This window comes from Cervus canadensis, chromosome 15 (assembly GCF_019320065.1).
Source record: "Cervus canadensis isolate Bull #8, Minnesota chromosome 15, ASM1932006v1, whole genome shotgun sequence".
Taxonomy (NCBI): Eukaryota; Metazoa; Chordata; class Mammalia; order Artiodactyla; family Cervidae; genus Cervus; species Cervus canadensis.
In genome coordinates this window covers 30059457-30084189 of record NC_057400.1, presented here as the reverse complement: position 1 = coordinate 30084189, position 24733 = coordinate 30059457, and the positions used below count along the sequence as shown (strand labels likewise).

Genomic DNA, 24733 nt, shown 5'->3' with positions numbered 1-24733 from the left:
ACTTTTCTTAGGAGCACTCTACATTTATTTTGGTTTGACTTGATGCTAATTTGAACACAAACCAAAAACCTAAAGGCAGGCAGAGACACAAAAATCATGTCACAGGGCTTAGTTATAAGATCCAAAAATATAGAATTATGTCTAAATTTTTACTGCCATCCAAAGCGAAGCCACATTTTAAAATTCTTAAGGAAGAATCACGAACCCCCAAGGTCTACAAAGGCTCAGACTCACCTTCCAAAGTAAGAAATGCCCTGTGGAATGCCGTGACCAAGTTCTTACAAATAATCTGCCCTTAATGTGTCCTTGAAACTAAGAACAATGCTTGGATCAGAACCATGAGAGGTGAGGTCAGGTGCTGAAGGAGATGTGGAACAGCTAGGATATAGGATAAAATCAGAGTTGACATAAGATAATAACAAAAATTGCCAAGGAGCAAACACAGAGGCCAGCAGAGATGTGACTTGTCCCCACAAGTGCCGAGTGCCCTTTCTGAGGCCCCATGCTCTCTCACTGTGTCTTAGTTTTCATAATAAAGAAAATGAAGTATTTAAGAGCTTTCTCAGAGACTACAGTTTATTTTTTTGATTAATTTTTATTGGAATATGGTTTCTTTACAATGTTGAGTCCGTTTCTACCATTCACTCTCTAGCAAAGTCAATCGGCTATATGTACACATATGTCCCCTCTTTTTTGGATTTCCTTCCTGTTTATCTCACCACAGAACATTGGGTTCCCTGTGCTATACAGTAGGTTCTCATCAGTTAGTTTTTATACATAGTAGTGTATATATATCAATCCCAACCTCCCCTTCCCTTCTGTCCATTGGTTTGTTCTTGACGTCTGCGTCTCTACTCCTTCCTTGGAAATAGGTTCATCTGTACCATTTTTCTGGGCTTTCCTGGTGGCTCATAGCATTTTTCTGGATTCCACATATATGTGTTAAAATACAATATCTGTTTTTCTCTTTCTGACTTACTTCACCCTGTATGACAGTCTCTAGGTCCATCCACATCTCTACAAATGACCCAATTTCATTCTCTCTTGTGGCTAATATTCCACTGTATATACGCATCACATCTTCTTTATCCATTCCTCTGCTGATGGACATTTAGGTTACTTCCATGCCCTGGCTATTGTAAATAGTGTTGTAATGAACACCGGGGGTACATGTTTTGGACAATGGTTTTCCCTGGGTATATGCCTGGTAGTGAGATTGCTGGGTCCCAATTGGTAGTTCTATTTTTAGTCTTTTAAGGAACCTCCATACTGTTCTCCATAAGACGATAGTTTAGAGAGATATGAAACATAATCCAAACTTGAGATTCTACAAAATAGGCCCCGTAGTGCCATTGAGAGAAAGTTCCCACCATTGTGTTAGTTTTTCGTCATCTGCATCTTTGCCTCCACTAGCCTGAGATCCACTGTTTACATTGCTCTGTGGCCTGGGAGGGCAACCCCTGTAAACTGATCACCCCAGTTCCTACATCAGCTGACTTCTGGCCGGGTTGGGCCAATGGAAGCCCTGGTAGGAGATGAGAGCAAGGGAGGTGAGGGAAGCTGGGGTGCTTCATTCCACTCCCCACATGCTCATCACCACTGCTGGAAACTGCATCCCTCCACAGACCCAGCAGGCATTCGCTTCTTCCACTGCAGCTCTAAATGCTCACGAAACACTTTCAGTCCAGGGCTGGCCACGGTTTCCCACTGCTGTTTTCTTGTTGGTTCTCTCACCTCACACACACTTCTATGAGCCGCCCTTCACTTAATTCTCTTCATTCGAACCAATGAGGTGAATTTCGTGTGTCCTGCTGGGATCATTACTGATACAATCATTAAATCTGGTCAGACAAATCAGTACTATATGAACCTCTAGGTGAAGATTAGACTCTCAAAAATTAAGATTAAAAAAAAAAATCACATCATCTATGAGAAAAGCACTCACCATCTATTAGGAAGATAATCAAATAAACTGTAAAACTGGCCTTGACCTTCTAAGTTCATAGTGAAAATTTTAGCTTAAGAAAAACAGGAATTTAGGGGGGGAAAAAGCTATATTCATGACAAAGTTGATTACATTTTCATCTACAGCAGAGGAAATTTTGGAAACAAACTTAGATGTCTAATAGTAACGCAACAGTTGAATTATGATAAATGAACTTGATGGATTATGACGTTACCATGATATATTATTATAATTAAGATTTTGTAGTAGCAAACAATAGTAAGCAAAACAGATTTGAACATCTGAATTTTAATTATGTAAGAACAAATATGCATTCGCCTAAACATTCATAGGTGGAGCAGAGTTAAAGAATCCGCCTGCTAATGCAGGAGATGTGAGTTTGATCCCTGGGTTGGGAAGATCCTCTGGGGGAGAAAATAGCAACAACATTCCAGTATTCCTGCCTGGAAAATTCCACAGACAGAGGAGCTTGGTGGGCTACAGTCCATGGGGTCACAGAGTCAGACATGCCTGAACACACATGTAAACATTCGATAAAATTTCACAAAACTAAATCCCATGTTGGAGGATTCAAATCCTATTTCTTCTCTGAAATATCCTTAGAAGAAAAACAAAGGGCATAATACTCAGAGATTCATGGCTACACCTGGTGACAAGAGGAGCATCCTGGGAGATCAAGTCTCCTCCAGTCTCTATCCTGCTCTCCAATCAACAAACAGCCTTAAGCAGAGCACTGAACTTCAGGCTCCATTTTTTTCCCTCTGCAATAGGACTGACTACTGTCCCACTCACAAGAATGCAAAGTCAATGAAACCTAAGGACTAAAAAATGTTTTTTTGCTTTCCTATACCTTCTCAGAAGAGGAGGAAGGCAACAGAGGATGAGACGGTTGAATGGCATCACTAATTCAATGGACATGAACTTGGGCAAAATCTGGGAAATGGTGAGGGACAGGGAAGCCTGGCGTGCTGCAGTCCACAGGGTCACAAACAGTCGGATATGACTTGGCAACTGAACAATAACAACCCACCTCACTGTATACAGTGACTGTATATGCTGACTCTAGCTGGGACAATGTACAGTGAAGGCATTTTCTCAAATTCTGTGGGGCAGGCCTTGTGAGCTCTGTTTCAGAGACTGAGCAGTTTCATTAGAAACCAGTAAGATGAACATCGTCATTTGGGGGCCTTCATCGGATGTTTTAAAATATGTTTCACGCTCCTCCTTAAAGAGATTCTATCTAGCAGAGTGATAACAGATTGATGGCCATGACCTTCTTCAAATTCTTCTAACTCCTTTCACAATGAAATCAGGGCTCTAGCTGCTGGTGTCTGTGGGCTGGGTGCCAAGGTGCTGTAACGAGGGTTACATATCATCCCCTACCCGAAGACTATCATCTCAGTTCACTATTAATGTGCTAATACCACCAACAAACATGCTGAGAGAGGAGAAATCCAAGAGAAACATGCTATCCCCATTGCCAAGGTGTATTTTCTTTAAATAGCAGTTGTCAAAAAGGCAATGTCTTTGTGCTGAAGACAAACATGACACCATATCAACATTACAACAAAATGCTTTTACAGGCATAAAGCTCTTTATGCTTTAATTTTAAAATGATGATTTGATATCTTCCTGAATTACACATTTCAGCAGTGTTTCCTAGTCTAAAACATTTACTGGTCTAGAATATATATCAACTTGAAATACTGCCATTCCTATTTCATAGCCAAGTGGATGATAATTTTCTTTAATTACACATTAATTCCAATGTATTACCTGCATAGGCAGTTATTGTTTTAACAGGGTAAGGATTAATGGGCAGGTGTTCCGCTATAATTTCACTGAAGAAGAAATAGAGAAATTATACATGATTCATTTTCTTATTTCTCCAAGCTGAATAATATTAATAACACTGCCACCTTACATTTATAAAGCACTTTTCTTTTTCAAAGTGCTTTTGTATCTGGAATTACATTTTCCTAGATCTTTTACCCTTAACAAATCCTTCCAGATAACACACACCTCTACAGTTTTTCAACTCTCTCTCAGCTATATATTTTCTGTATGTGTGTGTTTATAATATATCAATGGGATATGGTGAGAAGTAATAGAATAACCACAACCTTTGGAGAAGACACACCTGGGTTCAAGTCTCAGCTTAACCACCTATTACACGTGTGCTGTAAATATGCTAAGCTGCTTCAATCATGTCCTACTCTTTGCAACCCCATGGACTGTAGCCTGCCAGGCTCCTCTGTCCATGGGATTTTCCTGGCAAGAATACTGGAGTGGGCTGCCATTTCCTTCTCCATGGGATCTTCCCAGAGATCAAACCAGCATCTCTTACATCTCCTGTATTAGCAGGCAGATTCTTTCCCACTAGCGCCACCTGGGAAGCCCTACCTATTACATGACCTTAGATGAATTACTATGAGCGTCAGTTGTGTCAGATTTTAAATGGGGATAATATCACCTTCCGTCAATGACTATTGGCAGGACTAGATAAGATGTAACTCATGAAAAGAGTCTGACATGTAGCAGACACTCAGTAAATAAAACATATTGCTGTTATTAGCAGCTATTTTACTCTGTCAAACATTGTCTTGCTCCTGATTTATTTTCTGCAAAATATCTGGAATCATAGAAATTTAATGAAGTAGAATATCAAGAATAACAAAGTTAGTCCCAGAAAGTATACCAGAAGTACCACATCAGTGCGCTCTTGGACACCTTCTACGTGGAGGGCTCTTTCCCTGCCAACAGTCTGCAAAACCTCATCCATCTCATTTCTATCTGACTGTAAGGTTAACAGGACTGTGGATAAACCCCAGTGCTAAGTATCCGGCTTTCCAGTTTTCTAAGTTTAAAAGTATAGTGAGATGAGGAGGGAGATGGGAGGGAGGTTCTAAAGGGAGGGATATATGTATACCTATGGTGATTCATGTTGAGGTTTGACAGAAAACAGCAAAATTCTGTAAAGCAATTACCCTTCAATAAAAATAATTTTAAAAAAAAATATATATATACTTGAATAAATAATTCTCCTTGATTGCTGTGGGAGCAAGCCTCCACAATGGCCCTCAATGACCTCACCTCTGGTAATCACATCCTTAGCAGTGCTCTCCCCTTCCTCCAACACAAACACACTGAAGCAAGGGCTGGTTTATTACACAACTAATAGAATTAGGTGGAAATGATAATATATGACTCCTTAGGCTATGTCATAAAAAACATTGGAGTGTCTGCCTTGGTCACCCGCTCTAGGGAAAGTCAAACACCGTGTCGTAAGGACACTCAAGTCATTCCATGAAGAGGGACCAACTTGCCAGCACCAGCTGGCAGCTATGAGTCACCTTAGACATCAATCCTCCAGCCTCCGTCAGGCCTTCAGATCACTGCAGCCCTGGCCAACAGCAGGCTACCATGTCACTAGAAACCCTCATACAGAATCTCCCAGGCAAGCCACTTCAGAATTCCTGAACCACAGAAACCATGAGAGACAATGGATGACTGTTGGTGTTTTAAGGAACTAAGTTTTGGAAGGCTCTGTTACACTGCAATAGATTATTATCATACTACCAAGGGTAATTTGGCAATAATATGAATTGGAATAATGTGGCCCCTTCACTGTAAAGCTACATAATCCAAAGAACATGTAGATAAACAACACATCCCTCCTATGCATGAGAAAGTGGCTTTAAAACAGACACTACTTTCACATTTTAAGCATCATTACATCACACATCATAAGCTAATCTCCTAAATCTGACACTAACTTCAAAAGCCTAAAAAAATAACATATTTGATTACATAAAAATGTAAAATGTCTAAATGGACAAACTGTAAGTAAAAATGTAATGATGAATGAGGAAAATCATCAGCAATGTAGGATAGACAGAGGCTAGGCTAGTTTCTCAAAGGATCTGACATCGAATCATCCATTTGACCACGAAAACATCCCAACAAAGTATATAGAGAAGTTATTAGAAGCTCCATTTACAGATGTGAAAATTGAAACAAGTTTAAACAGTTTATCTAGTTAATGGCAATATCTAATTCACTGTAACAAGGATAGTCTCCCAACAATATGAGCTTTGTTTCCACAACTCTATGCTTAACTTGGAAAAAAAAATCATTAGCATCATTGATATCTGTGGTCATTATGGTATACATAATACATACCACAGAGTATAACACAACATGATTCTCTAAGTACCTTGCACAAAAGATAGCCCTTTGAAATAGCTGGGATCAGTCTCTTCAGACGTGTTCTTGGCAATGATTGGCTGACAGCTAAAATGAAAGTCAACAGGGCTTACTTAGGATGGAAGGCTTGGGTTCTCCTAATAACACTTCAGGCTTCTTTCTCTGCATCTGTCACTGAAGATTAGCCCTCAAAGTAGCACTGTGTGAACCCCCTTCATGTTAAAAACGAACTTTAAATTTCAACATTCCCTACAGTCCTAATTTCCAGGCTGCTGACAGCTGAGCTTTCACAGAGAACAGCCTTGATGACTTCTGTGTTAAGCCTTAGGGTACAATTTCCTTTTCTCAGCTATGTGGGGTCTTGATATGGTTTTAGGACAGCAGGAAAGAGCTGTGTAGGGATTTTTTTCTTTAAGTAGTTACTTAATTCAGCAGCAAAAAATGCTAACATTTTTCAAAAAGAAATACATAGCCAAACCCTGGATTCCTAGATCAAAATGAAATATTGCCTGGCATTGAGATAAAAGAATTATTTATAAGACTTTTCTCCAAAGACTGTATATTCATAAAAAAAAAGAGTTGAAAGAGCAATTAGCCATAAGCTCTTATTTTTTCTTTCAATTCTTAAATTCTATTCTGTAATCCTTGATTTAGAAGTTGGAGTGTGAGTAAGGTACTAAGTAACAGCTTCAGATGCTATCAGGTCAACCCCTTGAAGAACCTCTTTTAACAATTCTGCCCACAGCTTTCCTTCCCTTTGCTTTATTGTGTTTTCTGAGTGAAAGAGAAAGGAATTAAATTTCTAGAGTCAAGAAAAATGCATGCTGTGAGTGCTAAGTTGCTTTAGTCATGTCCGACTCTTTGTGACCCTAAGGACTATAGCCTGCCAGGCTCCTCTGTCCATGGGAGTCTCCAGGCAAGAATACTGGAGTGGGTTGTCATGCCCTCCGCTAGGGGATATTCCAGACCCAGGGATCAAACCCATGACTCCTGCACTGACAGGCGGGGTTCTTTACCACTAGCGCCACCTGGGGTACACACCCAAATCTGACAGTAGTCAACCAGTTACTATTCCATCTTGGAAATGAACAAGGATTCTTTTTCAGTCCAAAACCCTACATCTTCTCAATGCCTTATATAGCAAAGACACCTTATATAGCAAAGTTAATTGATCTCCTGGAAAAGTAACCATGTAGTTCACTCCAAGAAACCACCTAAACTCACTTTTTTTCCTTGTCAGTAAAAGCCCTACCTCAAGAACAGAGAAGCCTCCCAGATCTGTGTCATAAGGGAATGAATATGAGGATATATGAGTTTTAGTCCCAGATCACTTACTAGCTATTTTCCTATTTAAAAAAAAAAACACTAGAGAATATGTTGAGAGTCAAATGGAATAATACATATGAAAGGACTATACACTTGAATAGAGTTTGCAACATACTTTACCTAATAGGACTCCCCTTGGCCTATAACAGGAAACCATACATAACACTGCCCCCCTAACCAGGACAGAAAACTTCACTATGGAAGGGTCTGTCTTCCCATCCTCAAAGTTATTTATCTTTCTCAACTTCATGGCAGAATTTAAAACTGGAAGTTAACCTGGATATTCTTTTAATCTCACTGGAACACCATCCTATTTCCCAACCTAAAATACAACTCTCAGCAAAACCACCCAGGAGCACTATAGAGTTCTATGAAAACATTTAAAGGTTCTGCATTCCTCAAATAGAGGGATCATATAATGTATCCTCCACTTCTGAAAGGGAAAGGGGACGCAAAATAATGACACCAGGACGAACACCACCTTCTTTACAAGCCTCTAGTCTGTTGTCCCAGTCCGTTTCCAGTGGTTCTAACTTTTAATGACACAAGAAAAAAATGTATAGTTTGTCCACTTTAAAACATTGGAAACCACGGAAAGATAAGAGGAATAACAACAATGGACCAAGAACCTACTAATCTCCAGGGACTTAACATATGCTATCCCATTTAAATTTAACAGTAACACTTAATGGAAGTAGTAAATTTTTTCTTCCAGTTTTATTGAGATATAATTGACATATAGCACTAGCGACTGAGCACACACATGCACTGTCGTTAAGTTTAAGGTGTACGGCATAATGGCTTGCACCATGAAATGATTATCACATTGTTTAGTGAACATTCATCCCCTCATACAGATACAACATGAAACATATAGAGGAAATTATTTGTTTCTTATGGAGAGAACTCTCAGGATTATTCTCAATTTATATATCATATAGCAGTGTTAATTATATTTATCACATTGTACATAACACCGCTAGTATTTATCTTACAACTGCAAATTTTCACATTTTGACTACCTTCATCCAGTTTTCCTTCCTCCCACCCCCTACTCTGGTTAACCACAAATCTGATCTCTTTTTCTATAGGCTTGTTTGTTTTTGAAGTATAATTGACCTATAAAACTAGGTTAGTTCCTGGTATACAACAATGATTTGATACTTCTATACATTTCAAAATGATCAAGATAAGTCTGTCATCTGTCACCATATAAAGATATTACATAATTACTGACTATATTCCCCACATTGTACAATTCATAACCGTGACTTATTTATTTTGTAACTGAAAGTTTATACCTCTTAATCTCACATATTTCTCTCCTCCTCCTACCTCCCTCCTCTAGGGCAACCACTTATCTGTTCCATGTATCTGTAACTCTGTTTCTGTTTAGTTATGTTTGCTCATTTGTTCCCTTTCTTAGATTCTACACATAAGTCAAATCATATAGTATTTATCTTCCTCTGACTTATTTCACTTAGCAACAAGTATACTATCAAGGGTGAAACAGATCGCCAGCCCAGGTTGGATGCATGAGACAAGTGCTCAGGGCTGGTGCACTGGGATGACCCAGAGGGATGGGATGGGGAGGGAGGCGGGAGAGGGGGGATCAGGATGGGGAACACATGTAAATCCGTGGCTGATTCATGTCATGTCAATGTATGGCAGAACCACTGTATTGTAAAGTATTACCTCCCAACTAATAAAATAAATGAAAAAAAAAAAAAAAGACCCTAGGTCCATCCATGTTACAAATGGCAAGATATCATTCTTTTTGTTTTTAAGATTATAAGCCCTTTATTTTCTACAGCATCAAACTCTCAAAATTTAACACAACGAATATACAGAAAAGTAGAATACAGTAGACCTGAAAAGCACTATGAACCAATTCAACATAATTAAGATTTATATAGTTTTCACACAACAGTAGGATACAAATTCTCTCCAAGTTCCCATAGGAACTTGACTGTAAACTAGGAGACACTGGAACATATCCAGGGACATAAAACAATGTGCAAAACTTTCATGGTCTAAAGGTATTGAAATCATACAGAGTCTGTTCTCCTATCACTGTGGAATTATGTCAGAAATCAATATCAAAAGATATTTGAAAATAACCCACATATTTTGAAGTGCAATGTGACACTTACCAAGAGAGATCTTTGACTTAGCCATTAAAAGCCTCGGTCAAGTAAGAAGGCTGAAAACTCAACAGAGGGTGTTTGCAGAGAAGAAAGCACTTAAGTGAGAAATAGCAAAATGAGAAATTAATATCACAGATACCTTAAGAACTCGTGTATTTGGTAATTAAATGTCCACTTTTAAATGATGGTTGTATCTAAGAAGTCATAACAAGGAAAATTAGAAAAAGATATCATTTTATGGCTGAGTAATATTCTATTCTGCATACAAACACACACATACCACAACTTCATTCATCAATCAATGGACACTTATGTGGCTTCCATTTCTTCACTATTGCAAATAATGCTGAATGCAAGGGTACATGTGTCTTCTCTAACTAGTGTTTTTGTTTTCTTAGGATAAATATCCAGGAGTGGACTTGCTGGATGACAAGTAGCTCTATTTGTATTTTGTAAAGGAATCTCCATACTGTTTTCTGCAGAAACTGCATCATTTATTTTTCCACCATCAATGCACAAGGGTTCCCTTTTCTTCACATCATTACCAGCACTTATTATTTGCTATCTTTTTGATGACAACCATTCTGACAGGTGAGAGGCAGTATGTCACTGTGGTTTTGATTTGCATTTCCCTCCTTATTAAGTGATGAAAAACATGTTCTCATGTACCTGTTGGCCATCTGGTTGCTTTGGGGGATTTTTCTTTTTAATGCTGAATGGTATGAGATTTTTGCATATTTCGGATATTAACCCACTATGGGATACACTGGATATATCACTTGCAAAAATCTCCCACTCAATGAAAGCCTTTCCATCTTGTTGAACGATTCCTTCGCTGTGCAAAAGCTTTTTGAGTTTGATGTAGCCTCATTCAATTTTATTTTATTTCCCTCACCTGAGGAGACATGTATAAAAATATATTGCTAAAACTGATGTATATTGCCTGTATTTTCTTCTAGAAACTTTATGGTTGTGGGCCTTATATTAGTTAATCTATTTTGAGTTTATTTTGTTTAGATGTGAGAAAGTAGTTCAATTTGATTCCTTTGCGTGTTAACTGTCCTGGTTTCCCCATTAAAATTTACTAAAGAGGCTATATTTTCAATATTGTTTATTTTCACTTCGTCATATATCACCTATGTAAATGAGGGTTCATTTCTGGGCTCTCTATTCTCTCAGAAAAGAGAGCCCAGAAACGAACCCTGATCTGTTCCACTGATTTGTCTTATTTCTGTGGCAGTATCATACTTTTGGATTATTGTAGTTTTATAATATAGTTTGAAATCAGGGTGTGCAAAATCTCCAGTTTTGTTCTTTCTTAAGATTGTTTCGGTTATTTGGGGTGTTTTGTGTTTCCATACAAATTTTAGAATTCTTTATTCTAGTTCTATAAAAAAAATGCCATTGATATTTTGATAGGAATTGCATTAAATCTATAAACCATCTTGGTTAATATGGTCATTTTAACAGCATTAATTCTTCTAATCTATGAACACAATCTAATCTATGTGGTTTCTTTCCATCTGTTTATGTTGCCCTTGCTATCTTTCATCAGTGTCTTATAGTTTTCATTCATTTCCTTAGAATGATTTGTAGGTATTTTATTCTTTTTGATGAATTGGTAAAAGGAATTGCTTTCTTACTTTCTTATAGTTTGTTGTTAGTATATAGAAATGCAATGGGTTTCTGTATATTAATTTTATATCCTGCAACCTTACTGAATTTTTTAATGAGTTTAGTAGTTTTCTGGTGGTGTATTAAGGATTTTCTATGTATAATATTGTGTCATCCATAAAAAGTGCCAGTTTTACTTCTTACTGTCCAATTTGGATTTCTTTTCTTTTCCTTGTTTAATTTTTAAACATAGAGCTTTCAATACTATGTTGAATAAACATGGTTAGAGTATGTATCCTTGCCTTCTTCCTGGTAATAGAGAAATTGTTTCAGCTTTTCACCATTCAGTATGATGTTACTTGTGAGTCTGTCATAAATGGCTTTTATTATGTAGAGGTAGGTGTCCTCTATACCCACTCTGTTGACAGGTTTTATCATAAATGGATGTTGAATTTGTCAAAAGTTTTTCGTCTGTCCTCTTGTGATTTATTATATTTAGTGTTATGTTTGGATCTCTTTTGAGTGTTTATTACAGATTTTTGGTTTGTGGAGTTTTTATGCTATATATATATACTATATATAATTGTTTTAAGTTTCTGATGTCTTGATAGCAAATGCATTTTTAAAACCCTGCATTTGTACTCTCCTCCCCTCATGATTACTGTTTCTGGTATCATATTTTATATCTAATTGTTTTCTGTGTCTCTTAACTGCTTATTGTAGATATAGATGATTTTACTATTTTTATCTTCTAACTTCCCTACTAACTTTGGGTGTGGACAATTTTCTACATTTACTGTATATTTGCCTTTACTGATGAGCTTTTTTATTTCTTAATTTTCTTATCTCTAATTGTGACCTTTTCTTTTCTCCTAGAGAATTTCCTTTAACAACTATTCTAAAGCTGGTTTGATGGTGCTCAATTCTTCTAGCTTTTGCTTGTCTATAAAGCTTTTGATTTCTCTGTCAAATCTGAACTAGAGCCTTGCCAGGTAGAGTATTCTTGATTGTATCAAAAGGTTTTCCCTTTCATCACTTTAAACATATCATGCCACTCCCTTCTGGACTGCAGAGTTTTTGATGAAAAGTCAATTGATAGCTTTATAGGAGGGCTTCTCTGATAGCTCAGTGGTGAAAGACTCCACCGGCCAACACAGGAGACATGAGTTTGATCCCTGGGTCAGGAAGATCCCCTGGAAAAGAAAATGGCAACCCACTCCAATATTCTTGCCTGGGATATCCCATGGACAGAAGAGCCTGGCAGGCTACAGTCCATAGGGTTGCAAAAAGTCGGACACAACTTAGCAACCAAACAAAAAACAACAACAAACCTTATAGGAGATCCTTTGTATGGTATTTGCTGCTTTTCCCTTGCTGCTTTCAGTATTCTTTCTTTAATTTTTCTCATTTTGATTACAATGTGTCTTGGTGTGTTTTCCTTTGGATGGGTGGGACTCTGAACTTCCTATATTTGGCTGACTTTACCTTTTCCAGGTTAAGGAAGTTGCCAACTATTATCTCTTCAACTATTTTCTCTGTCTCTTCTCCTTCGGAGACCACTTCTGAGACCACTTCTGAGACCGATATCCTTCTGTGAATGTCGGAGCATTTGACATTGCCCCAGAGGTCTCCAAACTGTCCTCATTTTTCACTCTGTTTTCTTTTATTCTGTTCAGCAGCAGTGATTTCCACTACTCTTGTCTTCCAGCTCACGGATGCATTCTTCTGTATCATTTAGTCTACTATTGATTCCTCAAGTATATTTTTTATTTCAGTTGTTGTGTTCTTCATCCCTGTTTGGTTATTGTATATACCTTTTTAACTCTTCTTTAAAAACTTCTAACTTCTCATTCTATACATTCACTCCTTCCTAGTTCTTTGATCATCTTTACTATCATTACTCAGAACTCTTTCTCGGGTAGATTGACTATCCACTTTGCTTAGTTCTTCTTCTAGGGGTTTTTCTTTTTCCTTCAACTGGAACATGTTCCTCCACTGCCTCATTTTGTCTAAGTTGCTATTTGTATGGTTATGTGTGTGGAAATTTAGTCATGTTTCTCAATCCTGGAGAAGTGGCCTTCTCTGGGACATGTCCTATGCATCCCAGTAGTGCACTCCCCTCTCATCACCCAAGCTCTAGGGGTTTTCCCCAAGAGGCTACATGGGTCTCTCTGTTGTGGCAGACTATATGGATGGTCTGGTAGGTTTGGTTGGCCCCTCATGTGATTGGTTTCCAGGCCCTGCCTTGTACAGATGCTGCTGGCTGCAGTTTAGTGGGGCCAGACATGAGGTAGCTCATTGTAGAACCTGAGAAGGCCCAAGGGCTAGTGCTGGCTCATGTTTGGGTGAAGTCAGAGTCCAGAAGGCTCTGGCTGTTGCCCACCCACTGGCAGGTGAAGCCAGATTCTGGGGCTAATCCCAGACTGCTGCTACTGCTAAGTCACTTCAGTCATGTCCGACTCTGTGCGACCCCATAGACGGCAGCCCACCAGGCTCCACCGTCCCTGGGGTTCTCCAGGCAAGAACACTGGAGTGGGTTGCCATTTCCTTCTCCAATGCATGAAAGTGAAAAGTGAAAGTGAAGTCGCTCAGTCGTGTCTGACTCTTCGCAACCCCATGGACTGCAACCCACTCAGCTCCTCTGCCCATGGGATTTTCCAGGCAAGAGTACTGGAGTGGGTTGCCACTGTCTTCTCCAATCCCAGACTACCGGAAGGCAAAGCTGGTTCATAGCGGGCCCCAAGGATCCCAGAGCTCAATCTCCTTTAACGCCTCTTCCTCATCTACCCTGACCTCTAAATGTTGGATAACCCCAATTCCCAGCCTTTTTTCATTCTCCATCTATACTTACCCCTAGGTGATCTCATCCAGGCTTTGCTTTAAATGTTTCCTATATGCTGATGACTCTCAACCCAGGTTTCAGCTCATACTTCTCCCATGAACTCCAGACCTACATGTCCAACTGCCTTCATGACAACTTAAAGAAAACCTCAAACACTCAGACTTGAACTCTTGATTCTCTTCTCCCAGTCTTTTCCATTCCAGTAAATGACAACTTCATTTCTCTTATTGGTAAGGGGGGAGGGAGGGGCAAGCACTAGCAAAAAAAAAACTTTGATGCCATTCTTAATTTCATCTTTCCTCCCCATCTCTCACCTGCAAGAGTTCAGTTTTGACAAGCTAAGTCTGAGATTCCCTATAGGTAATTAAGGAACTTGACAACAAAGTAATTAAAACTGCCTGAAATGAAACAAAGGTAGAAAAAATAATTTTTTAAAATGGAAAGACCATTGATAAACTGAAAAACAACTTCGTTATCTAAGATGTATGTAATTGAAGTTCCCTTAAGAAATGAGGGTAGGGGACAGAGAAAATATTCGAGGAAATACAGGCTAAAAATTTTCCAGTTTTGATGCAACCTATAAGCTGACAGCTCTAAGACACTCAATTAACCTCAAGGACAGGATACATGAATACTAACTATAGCAAGACACATAATGATCAAACTCAAAATAAATAATAAAAGAAAATCTTAAAAGTAGCCAGAAGAAGAAAGCTAAATTATGTACACAGGAACAAAGATCAAGACAGTAGATTTCTCATCAGGAACAATGCAAGTGTGACGATAACTGAGTATTTTTAAAGTTCTGAAAGGAAAAATATTATCAGCCTAGAAAATTGTATACATAGCAATAATATATTTCAAAAACAAAGGGGAAATAAAAACTTTTTCAGACATACAAAAGCACTAAAAAATTGTCAAAGGAAGTCTTTTAAACAGAAGAAAAGTGAAAACAAGCAGAAGTATAGATCTGCACAGATGTATGAAAGATTCCAGAAGTATATGGCTAAATACATTATCCAAAATTTTTCTTTTTTTTAAATTGAAATATATTTGACATACAGCACTGTTAAATTCAAGACATATAATATGTTAATTTGATACATTTGTATATTGTGATATGATTACCACTATAGCAATAATTAGTACCACTATCATATCACATATCTTTTTCCCCCCACACTGTGCCACATGTGATAACTTAGTTCCTCAATCAGGGATTGAACCCCACCTCCTGCAGTGGAAACAAGAGTCTTAACCACTGGACTGCCAGGAAAGTTCCCATAATTACCATTTATTTTAGTGGTTGGTATACTTAAGTTCTCATCTCTTACCAAGTTTCATGATTATAATACAGCACTGTTGTCCATATTTTTTATTATTTAAATCTCTTTAATAAATAACTATTTAAACAACAATATCAAATGGATTGTGGGGTTTCTTATGTATACATATACATTTCTTTACTTGCACAGATAAATAAAATGCATGAAAAAGTAGCATAAAAGCTGGGGCAATAAGTAAAAATGCAAGTATACTACTGTAGGATCATTATACAGTGAGTGAAAAATACCACTTTAGGCTAAGTTGAAGACATATAATAATCTCTAAAGCAACCATTAAAATAAAACAGATATATCTAATTAGTCAGCAAAGTAAGTAAAATGCAGTGTTTTTTTAAAACTTCAAAAGAATCCATAAAAATCAGGAAAGGGGAACAAGGAAAAAAGGTATTACTAGAAAACACACAATAAGATCAAAAACTTAAACTGACCCATATTAATAATCACATTCAATATAGGTGGTTCAACAGCCCAAATTAAAGTCAAAGGTTGTCAGCCGGATGAAAAAGACAGACCCAACAACATGTTGCTTATAAGAAACACACTTCAGATGTAAAAACAAACAGATTAAAGACAAAATAATGGGGAAAGATATACCATGCCAGCCCCAGTATTTAAAATAAATAAATAAATAACTGGAGTGACAGTGTTAACAAATAGTGAACATTTCAGAACAAAGAAATATTTCCAAGATTAAAAATGGCCATTGGATAAAGTGGTCATTAGTCAAGATGACATAAGAATCCTAAATGTTTATGAACCTATTAACAGAGCTACAAAATATATGAAACAGAAACTCATTGGAATGCAACAGAAAACAGACAAATCTATAGTTATAACCAGAGATTTCAATACTCTTCTCTCATTAATTGGTAGAACAAGTAGACAGAAAATCAGTAAGGATATACTATCAACTAACTTGATCTAATTGGCAATTATAGAATACTCCACCAATCGAAAGTAGAATACACACTTTTTCACAAGCTCATGGGACATGTATCAAGATAGAACATATTCTGGGCCATAAAACAAGCCTAAACAGATTTAAAATACTTCAAGTCATAGTTTTGACTACAATGGAATTAGAGTAGAAATCAGATCTCTGGGAAACCCCCAAATATTTATAAACTAAACAAATGTTTGGGAACTAAACATTTCTACATAAAGCATGGATCAAGACATTACAAATAAAATTCAGTTCAGTCGCCCAGTTGTGTGCAACTCTTTGCAACCCCATGGACTGCAGCTCACCAGGCTTCTCTGTCCATGGGATTCTCTAGGCAAGAATACTGGAGTGGGTTCCCATTTCTTTCTCCAGGGAATCTGCCCAACCCAGGGACTGAACCTGGGTCTCCCACATTGCAGGCAGATTCTTCACTGTCTGAGCCACTTCAGTTCAGTTCAGTTCAGTCGCTCAGTCATGTCCAACTCTCTGGGACTGCATGAATCGCAGCACGCCAGGCCACCCTGTCCATCACCAACTCCCAGAGTTTACTCAAACTCATGCCCATCGAGTCAGTGATGCCACCCAGCCATCTCATCCTCTGTCATCCCCTTCTCCTCCTGCCCCCAATCCCTCCCAGCATCAGGGTCTTTTCCAATGAGTCAACTCTTCGCATCAGGTGGCCAAAGTACTGGAGTTTCAGCTTCAGCATCAGTCCTTCCGATGAACACCCAGGACTGATCTCCTTTAGGATGGACTGGTTGGATCTCCTTGCAGTCCAAGGGACTCTCAAGAGCCTTCTCCAACACCATAGTTCAAAAGCATTGATTTTTCGGTGCTCAGCTTTCTTCACAGTCCAACTCTCACATCCATACATGACCACTGGAAAAACCATTAACCTTGACCAGATGGACCTTTGTTGGCAAAGTAATGTCTCTGCTTTTTAATATGCTATTTAGGTTGGTCATCACTTTCCTTCCAAGGAGTAAGCGTCTTTTAATTTCATGGCTGCAATCACCATCTGCAGTGATTTTGGAGCCCAGAAAAATAGTCTGACACTGTTTCCACTGTCTCCCCATCTATTTTCCAAGAAGTGATGAGACCAGATGCCATGATCTTAGTTTTTTGAATGTTAAGCTTTAAGCCAACTTTTTCACTCTCCTCTTTCACTTTCATCAAGAGGCTTTTTAGTTCCTCTTCACTTTCTGCCATAAGGGTGGTGTCGTCTGCATATCTGAGGTTATTGACATTTCTCCCAGCAATCTTGATTCCAGCTTATGCTTCTTCCAGCCCAGCGTTTCTCATGATGTACTCTGCATATAAGTTAAATAAGTAGGGTGACAATATACAGCCTTGACGTACTCCTTTTCCTATTTGGAACCAGTCTGTTGTTCCATATCCAGTTCTAGCTGTTGCTTCCTGACCTGCATACAGGTTTCTCAAGAGGCAGGTCAGGTGGTCTGGTATTCCCATCTCTTTCAGAATTTTCCACAGTTTATTGTGATCTCCACAGTCAAAGGCTTGTGGCATAGTCAATAAAGCAGAAATAGATGTTTTTCTGGAACTCTCTTGCTTTTTCGATGATCCAGCGGATGTTGGCAATTTGATCTTTGGTTCCTCTGCCTTTTCTAAATCCAGCTTGAACATCTGGAAGTTCACGGTTCACACATTGCTGAAGCCTGGCTTGGAGAATTTTAAGCATTACTTTACTAGCGTCTGAGATGAGTGCAATTGTGCGGTAGTTTGAGCATTCTTTGGGATTGCCTTTCTTAGGGATTAGAATGAAAACTGACATTTTCTAGTCCTGTGGCCACTGCTGAGTTTTCCAAATTTGCTGGCATATTGAGTGCAGCACTTTCACAGCATCATTTTTCAGGATGTGAAATAGCTCAACTGGAATTCCATCACCTCCACTAGCTTTGTTCATAGCCACTTGAGAAGCCCATATTATTAAATCTGTAATTTCCCACTAATCAGTCTATAAACTTGGGTGTGTGTGTGGGTGTGTGGTGTGTGTGTGTGTGTGTGTGTGTGTGTGTGCACGTGTGTGCGTGCTCAGTCATTTCTGACTCCTTGCAATCCCATGGACTATAGTCCACCAGGATCCTCTGTTCATGAGATTTTCCAGGCTGAATACTGGAGTGGGTTGCCACTTCCTTCTCCAGGGTATAGACTTAATACGACCCAATTAAAATCTCAACAGCCTTGTTATAGAAAGTGACAGGCTGATTGTGTAATTCATATGTAAATAAAAAGTACCCAGTAAAACAAAAACAACTGCTTGATTTAAAGACTTAGCTGCAGTAATCACAACAGCATAGGCACACAGATCAATGAAACAGAGTTAAATACACATACTGATAGAAATATAAACAAGCAATTTTTGACTAATATGCAATGGCTAGTCCATGGAGAAAAGGACAGAAGCTTTTTAGCAAATGATGCTGTAACCATCTGGTACCTATTTGCAAACAGTTGAATTTTGATCCATATCATGCACCATATGAGAAAAGTGAGCTCAAAATAGATCATAGATCAAAATGTAAAACTTGAAATTATAAAACTTCTAGAAAAAAAGGTAGGAAAAATAATTGTGACTTTGGGTTAAGCAAAGATGACATTCTTAGATGTAACACCTAAACCAAGAAAATTAAATTGGATTTCATAAAATTTAAAACTTCAGTTCTTTGAAAGATTTTTAAAGCACATTCAGAATATATAAAAAGATTCAAAAGTGAATGAGAAAACTGCCCAATTTTTTAAAATATGCAGACACCTCATGAAAGAAGATACATAAATGCTATATAATACATAAAGGATATTCTCAATAGGCTTCCCTGGTAGCTCAGACATTAAGGAACCTGCCTGCAATGTGGAAGACTCAGGTTCAATCCCTGGGTCAGGAAGATCCCTTGGAGAAGGGAATGGCTACCCACTCCAGTATTCTTGCCTGGAGAATCCTGTGGACAGAGGAGCCTGTGGACTATACAGTCCATGGGGTCACAAGGACTCAGACACACCTGAGCAACTAACACTTTCACTTTTCAGTGTCATTACTCAGAAAATGCAAATTAAAACCACAAAGAGAGAAAATGGCTAATATGCCAAGGGTTTACGAGGATGTAGAAGAACTGGAACTCTCTTACATGGGAAATAGCAGAACTCTCATTTGTTTAGGATGTAAAATGGTATAACTCTTTGGAAAAGATTCGATAATTTATTACTCAGTCATACAACTACCACATGATCCAGCCACTGCACTTCTAGCCTTATACTCAAGAGAAAAGAAAATATATATCCATATGAAAACTTGTACACAAATGTTCATAGTAGCTTTATTTGTAATAGCCCAAAGCTACAAACAACCCAACAGATGACCATCAATACGTGAATGGATAAATAGATTGTGGCATACCCATACATACTACTGAATGGAATGTTATTTAATAGTTAAAATGGAATGAACTAAGATACAATGTATATGAATCTCAAAATAATTACGCTGAAAGAAGCCAGATAAAAGTGAGTATATAAGTGCTCTTAATATAAAACTCCAGGAAGGACAAACTAATCTGCAGTGACAGAGGCACTTTCTTGCCTGTGAAGGGGATGGACAGAGGCAGGTGGGAGGTAGGGATTACCAAGGTGTAAGAGAAAGCATCTAGGGGAGATGAATGTGTTCACTTTCTTGACTATGGTGACTGTTTCACCAATACACATGTCAAATGAGCAAAGTACATACTTTAAATAGTTTATTTTAGATTGATTATATCTCAAAAAAGCCGTTTAAAAAAAAATTTAAGAAGGATGAGATTGCCTTTTGAGGTTTCTTTTTTGCCAAGCTAAATTTTGACCTCATTGCAAAAATTTTCTTGAAGAGCTCTTAGGAACAGACTGACATTGTTAAGCTTAATGCTCTGTGAAATAGTCTAATTGTTTCAAAAGCCTGTGGCAGCAGTTTTCTGAGATTATATCAGAGGATACTTTTTTCCTTTATGTAAACATAAATTATGGTTGCCACTGGATACTAAACAATGCTTTTACTGCAGTTATCTCAGTCATGCTCATGCCAAGAGCTGAATGTTTTTTCACCTGAAGAAGTCTAAGAACAATGCTTTTGTAGTTCCCCAAGGCACGCCTGTTACTTTACATTGTCGCTTCTACAGGAAATTCTCCTACCAGGGAAATGGCAGATTTGAATTTTTGGTGGGTTGGGGTATGTGTATAAGTGTGAGTGCACTTGTGTGTGAGAAAGACTGAGAGAGACTGAAGGTGAGGGACACAGGAAGGGAGACCTTTGAATCAAATCTCAATTAAGAGCTGTGTTTCCCTTCTGGAACTTTCTGGCTTTCTTCCATTCAGAAAAAAATGTGGGGTCAATTGCTTGACTTCAAAATAGCTCCAGGCTCTCCTACATATTCCAGTCCCACCCTCTGAAATTCAGTCTACAATCTCTCAACTTTCGTTTGTGGAACAAGTACACGCTAACATACATTGCACATGTGAACCCAAATCGCCCCAGCAACAGTGCAAATGCTTCCTTCTACTCTCTTGTTAGAATTTGTCAGAAACCTATATTATTGTTTCTGCAAAGGCCTCTCTTCTTCACTCTCATATTTGGTCTCATCACACTAAATCTGTTTCCTAAATTCAGTCCATGACAGTGACAACTTAGATTTGACGAAAATAATGAAGAAAGCAATTTCTTTATATATTTACTTATATTTTAAGCATTACTTCACTTCTTTTGGAAACCAGGATCCCATGGCACAGATATAGGAATATTCTAAACATAAATACAACAAATGCTATCGACATGCATAAAGGTCTCTGGGTCTAAGTTTAGCTCTCATGGGGCTGGGTGGCTAGCCTGGCATCTCCAGCACTTGCCGACAGTGCTTTATCTTTTTATAATTTATTTATTTATGTCTATGCTGTGTCTTTGATGCTGCGTGGCCTTTTCTCTAGTTGCAGCAAGCGGGAGCTACTCCCCAGTGGCAGCAGCTTCTCTTATCGCAGAGCACAAGTTCTAGGCACACGGGCTCAATGGTTGTGGTACACAGGCTTAGCTGCTCTGCAGCATGAGGGATCTTCTCGAATCAAGGATTGAACCTGTGTCTCCTACATTGGCAAGTTGATTCTTTATTACTGAGCCCCCAAGGAAGCCTGCTGACAGTCCTCTTCAACACCCTGATATCTTCTTCCTGAGTAGTGAGCAGGACTGAAAGAGTCCAAAGGGAATGATCTCTTACATGTGTAGTCCCTCGTGGCCCAGCAGCAAAGAACTGACCTGCCGAAGCAGGAGACCTGGGTTGGATCCCTGGTTGGGGAAGCTCCCCTGGAGGAGGAAATGGCAACCCGCTCCTGCATTCCTGCATGGAGAATCCCATGGACGGAGGAGCCTAGTGGGCTACAGTCCACGGGGTCGCAGGGAGTTGGACACGACTGAGCAACTCAGCACACACGACCTCTCACATGTGCTGCCGTGTGCACCTGAAATCTCCTCGTGCCCTCGAGGATCTCTGAGAACCCCTCTCCTCGGGAGACCCCTGAGGTCAAGATGGACTCAGAGCTCACACAAGTCTGGCGCGCTCTGAGGACTGCGGAGGAGCAGTGCAGCTCCTACTAGCCCACCGAGCGCCGTGAAGCAGATTAGGGAAAGCAGATGAGCCCCGTGTGTGCGCATGCCATGGTAAGAGGACAGTGTCGATGCCAGCCTTTGAACAAGGCCTCCCTTTCTCCAGGCCAGTACAGCCTTCTGCCAGACACAGCCAGGGTTGGATTTTGACCCCACTTAACCCTCTGGCTCAGCGCCCTTGTGCAGTGAACAACAGGCACGACTATACTTGCTGGTTTGCCAAGCGTGCGCTAAGCCTCAGCACTTTCACCAGTCACTACTAAACTCGAAATTCAGTACCTGACTTTCTAGGACTCTCTGGTGTCCGCTCCCCACTCCACCCCAATTCCGTTGCATTTCCAGCTTCTGGGCTGGGCAGTGGCTCAGCAGTACTTCCACAGCAATGTGGAAGGGGAATATATTGGGGGGGGGGGGGGGGGCGGGGAATGGATGTACTAACATTTCCCTTCAAACTTTCACATTTCCTCTGGTTTGGGCTCATCGATGCTAGCCCTGTCTCACTCACCTACTACATTTGAGGCTGGCTCTGGCAGAGAAGCCCCCTTTGTGGAGACGTTTAGGCTCTACTTAGTCATGCTGCTACTGAATAGCTGAGTAATTAGCTGAGTTTGGAGGTATGCCTCTTTTGCCAACGGCACACACTAATGAACTTCAAGTCAAGGTAAATTATTGAAAGCAGCAGAACTGACAAGAAGGTCTATTGTTTAAGTCAATGGATTCTTTCTGAAGACACAGCTCTGCCCTGAAAAATTAGAACACTGACAAGGGCTGGTCCCAGCAATGAGAGTGCAGATTAAAAATGCTACAAAGAGCTGGGTGGCCAGAGGGGCCTCAGTTAGTACTGGCACAGACAGGCAGCAGATTTATATTTGTTTCACTATTTACACTCCAAATTCTGGGTAACTCACAGCCAAGCCTGCATGATGATTCTAAAAGGAAGATTCTAAAATGTTAAGTTCAAAGATGAATTCATTTAGCCTTTTACAATAGTTTGGGCTTCCCTGGTGGGTCAGACAGTAAAGAATCTGCACAATGTGGGAGACCCAGATTTGATCCCTGAGTGGGGAAGATCCCGGGAGAAGGAAACGGCTACCTACTCAAGTATTCTTGCCTGGAGAATTCCATGGACAGAGGCTACAGTCCATGGGGTTGCAAAGAGTGGGACATGACTGAGTGACTAACACTTTTACTTTACAATAGCTTACACAAAGCCACTATTTTTAAAGTCCATATAAATAAAGGTCCATAAAGTCCCATGGGAGAGGGTAGTAAGAAGGAATTAAGCTTGTCCAAGAAGAAGGCATATTAACAAGTTCACTGTCCTTGAAGGTAAGTCTCTTATGAGGTCCTCTAGCCTAGTCCAAGGACACACTCCGCATTGGTGACAGGGCAGGGAGATGTACTGGGAAAAAGCAAGGACTCCAATGCCAAACCCCTGATGTCTCCAGTCCTGGCATTTTTTTCTGCCAAAGCCAAGGGACACCAACTGCGACCCGCTTTTAAAAGACCCAAAAGGCCACTTTTGAATACAAATTTCTAGAGAAAGAAGCAGAGAAACTAATTCAGCTAAAACAGAAGTAGCAAACCTGCATCAGCTCATGAATCAAGGCCAAATGAGGAGCAGTGATGACCTGGAACAACAAACTGTGGAAAATGCTTAAAGAGATGGGAATACCTACATATACATAATGAAACACTACTCAGCTATTAAAAAGAATGCATTTGAATCAGTTCTAATGAGGTGGATGAAACAGGAGCCTATTATACAGAGTGAAGTCAGTCAGAAAGAAAAACACCAATACAGGATATTAACGCATATATATGGAATTTAGAAAGATGGTAATGATGACCCTATATGCAAGACAGCAAAAGAGACACAGATGTAAACAACAGACTTTTGGACTCTGTGGGAGAAGGCAAGGATGGGATGATTTGAGAGAATAGCATTGAAACATATATATTACAATATGTGAAAGAGATCACCATTCCAGGTTTGATGCATGATGCATGATTCAGGGCTGGTGCACTGGGATGACCCTGAGGGATGGGATAGGGAAGGAGGTGGGAGGGGGGTTCAGGATGGGGGACACATGTACACCCATGGTTGAGTCATGTCAATGTTTGGTGAAACCACTACAATATTGTAAAGTAATTAGCCTCCAATTGAAATAAATAAATACATTTTTTAAAATTTAAAAAAGAAAGAGAGAAGAGAATACCACCCACCTTTCCTGCCTCCTGAGAAACCTGTATGCAGGTCAAGAAGCAACATTTAGAACTGAACATGGAACAACGGACTGGTTCAAAATTGGGAAAGGAGTATGTCAAGACTGCATACTGTCACCCTGCTTATTTAACTTGTATACAAAGTACATCATGTGAAATGCCAGGCTGGATGAAGCACAAGCTGGAATCAAGATTGCGGGAAGAAATATCAGTAACCTCAGATATGCAGATGACACCACCTTTATGGTGGGAAGCTAAGAGGAACTAAAGAGCCTTTTGATAAAGGTGAAAGAAAAGAGTGAAAAGGCTGGCTTAAGGAGAACAGTGTGGAGATTTCTTAAAAAACTGGAAATAGAACTGCCATATGACCCAGCAATACCACTTCTGGGCACACACACTGAGGAAACCAGATCTGAAAGAGACACGTGCACCCCAATGTTCATCGCAGCACTGTTTATAATAGCCAGGACATGGAAGCAACC

General features: G+C 39.4%; 1 protein-coding gene across 6 annotated transcripts in view; it reads right to left on the bottom strand.

Moving 5' to 3' along the window:
* The window catches only part of LYPD6B (LY6/PLAUR domain containing 6B), a 226610-nt gene that overhangs the window by 127660 nt on the left and 74217 nt on the right, over nucleotides 1–24733 (bottom strand). For 2 of the 6 annotated variants that reach the window (XM_043488271.1, XM_043488269.1), the window contains exon 2: nucleotides 6183–6259. The exons of the other annotated variants lie outside the window; for them this stretch is intronic. The gene's annotated coding sequence lies outside the window, so the exon portion shown is untranslated. The remainder of the gene's footprint in view (nucleotides 1–6182; nucleotides 6260–24733) is intronic. 6 annotated transcript variants of the gene reach the window in all.